The following is a 3,282-nucleotide window of genomic DNA, read 5'->3' as shown; positions in this document are numbered from 1 at the left end:
AAATCACTCAACAACAAATGTTGGACAGGCTGTGGGTAAAAAGGAACCCTTCTCCACTGCTGGTGGGAATGTAGACTGGTGCAACCATTATGAAAATCAGGGTGGAGACTCCTTAGAAAAGTTGGACTAGAAATCCCATTTATACCAACTGTTCCTCTACTGGGAATTTTCCCAGAGAATCTGAAAACATCATATCATAGTGATATATGTGTGCCTATATTTATAGCAGAACAATTTGTGATAGCCAAATCTTGGAAACAACCAAGATGCCCATCACCTGAGGAATGGTTGAAAAAAATGTGGTATTATTACACAATGCAGTATTACTCAGCTATAAAGAATGATAAACTCAAAGCCTTTATATTGAAGTGGATGCCACTTGAAGATATTCTCATAAGTGAAATAAGCCAGACACACATGTGTAAATATCGTATAGTTTCCTTAGTAGAAGAACTCAAAAGAAGAAATACAAATAGAAAAGTATAATACAAGTAAAAGGAAAGCAGGATCTCAAGGACTAACTAATCAAGAAAGTGAAAGGAGAAGAGCTAGGAAACATGACAATGTCAAGTCATACAGATATATGTAGTAGATGGGCAAGGCAATGATCCTGAGACTCTCCAGAAGATTTTTTTATCTAGCAGTTAATTGGAAAGATTCTCACCCTGACTAACTATATATACTGATACCTGTGAACTAAGCTGCTGCCCTGCAGATGGTAATTTGTAATAGTAGTTTCATGCTTGGAGTGCCTCTCATTCTGGTGTTCTGAATACAGGCTTCTTGTCATGACTTGCCAGTTGCTGCTGTGCTGTCTCTTGGGTAAATGATTGTTCAAAAAGAAGTGGGTGGTGAATGAAGGCAAGAGATAGGAAAAGGAATAGTTTGGGACTGTCCTGCTTCAAGGTTGTATATGGTTAGATTTTTGGACTTATGTGTAAACATAAGAATTATTTAATTCTTTATGCCTGTTTTTTAAAATATATGCTAATTTTTAAATGTTTTTCCATCCTATTCTATAGGGACTTAAAGTTCAACATATCAATACTTGATGAAAAATACCTGTTCCATGTTATGCCTAAGATGTTTGATATTCAGACAGATAGTGAGGTTAAGCTTAACAGCCTAGGTTTTTTGGTAATAACAATAAGCTTGTCTTCTGGATGGTTAACAATCTAAGTTTGCAGACCAAAATTAGAGAAAAAGGAGGGCTGCAAGGAAAGCCATCATTTTGGTCCTAGCCTTCCAAAGTGAATTAAGTCTCAGGACATATGAGAACTTGTACTGTAACGTCATGTACCTCAGTAGTGTCCCAAATTTTCTGATCAAGGTGATTATGGGACCAAAGAGGAAAGTGATCAATGATGTAGAGTGTGCCTAAGGAGAGTCACATGGAGAGAAAACAGTCTCTCAGATTTTCACAGAGAGCACATTGGCTAAGCAATGGCCGTGACTCATCCACATGGCTGACACTGACAAAGGACCTACAATCTGACGTACAGCATCTCATGATAAATCTTGAGGGGATTTCACTGACCTTATCAGACCCAAAAGCTACAACTCTTGTTGCATAGGTCCTGTTTTACCTTGGTCTTAACTATCCAGCAGAAAAGTATAAAAACGAAGTATAAGAAGTAAAGCCATGGTGTGTGTTATGTTGAGCTGTACGGGACTGAGGTGAACAATTTCTGACACTGCCCATGAAGTGAAAGACCCAATACTATTATGGACTACTAAACTCTTTTAGAATATTTTGCTGAGTTTACACATATAATATTTAAATGACAGAACTTAACAAAAAAAGGGGATACAGATGAATGTCCATTTTGTATCTGTGTATTTAAAGTGGTTACAATAGATAGTTACATTCTCTTAATGAATAGAGTGATTTGTTCTAACAGTGTTTGTAAATAGGATATCAAGTCCGAATCTTGTACAGCAATGAACCACTAGGAAGAATGTATGCAGTGTGTTAATTATTGAAACTGTCCTACCAATTTGGTTTGAAAAATAAAAAAGAGAGAGGAAAAGAGAAAAGCAAAAATAAAATACACTGCCTCTGGAAAAACGGAAGGTGGGACACTGTGATTGAGAAACAAAACAGGCTCCTCCAAGCATCTGTGTCCTTAAATGTTGCCCATAATGTGTGAACTCATAGGAAAATTCTACATATAGTACGCTGAGCTTTGTAGCTGTGTGCCTCCTGTGATTCCACCTTGCCTCTCTTCCTAGCCATGAACTTTCTCCTACTTCAGAATCATTTGAAGCAGCAGTAGACACATCCAACATCTTGGAGAAAATTGCTAGGGACTGGAACTCAGCCTCTCAGAACTACTACAAGTCAAAGTTTTCTATTTGTTGGTAAAAAGAAGAGAACACTGCTCAAATTCTGATGATGGTATAAATCAGACTGAAAGAATTATATACTTTTGTGTTTTGCATGGATGTACTTTCATTTGTTTTTTTTTTTCTCCTTTCACTTAATGTGAAATGAAAACAGAAGAAAGTGCTTTAATTTTTTATGTTTTTTCTTAGAATTCATGTAATTTAATTGATGGAAATAATTTATTTTCTACTTTTTAAAATTTAAATATAATATGTAATGAAAGCCTGATTAGTGTGATGATATTTATGAATAATTATTATAAAAGTATGAATGCCAAAGCTAGTCACATAGATTTCAGAGTTGTTAAAATTTTCTTCCATATTTACCTCAACTGTTTCTTTTTTTAAACAGAAAGAAATAAAAGTAACAATGAAACAGAAAAAAAAAGTCTATGACAAAGAGGGGCTCCGATGAGCTGTTTATAATCTCCAACGAATATTTTATAATCTGAAATACTTTAGATTAGGTACAGTTATACTGAAAGTTGAGTTCATCTGAAATCATCAAAAAATATTCCTGTTACTAAAATGCTGCTTGTTAGAGTTTAATATTTCTGTTAAATGCATGTGTTGAATTACTTGTTATCAAGAGCCCAGACCCAGCATGTGAGTGAGACCATCCGGGGCCCGCGGATCCTGAATAGACCAGAGCACAGGCCTAGTGTATGAATGAGACCACCTGAGGCCCATTGGATCCTCCTTTGACCCAGAGTGCAGGCCCAGCATGGAACCCCTCAGCAGAACTCTATGCAAAGAAGCTAGAGGCAAGACCCACCCACCTGAGGAGCAGAACAATTTGCCAGAGTGACACAAAGGGTTCAACTCTAATGGCTGCAGCAGAAAGAAGTGGAGCACAACAGCCAGATCCAAACAACACCCACCTGGAGGAATCTGAAC

The sequence above is a fragment of the Octodon degus genome, unplaced genomic scaffold (assembly GCF_000260255.1).
Source record: "Octodon degus isolate 3935 unplaced genomic scaffold, OctDeg1.0 scaffold00306, whole genome shotgun sequence".
NCBI classification, from domain to species: domain Eukaryota; kingdom Metazoa; phylum Chordata; class Mammalia; order Rodentia; family Octodontidae; genus Octodon; species Octodon degus.
Note: the sequence above shows the minus strand (reverse complement) of the source record.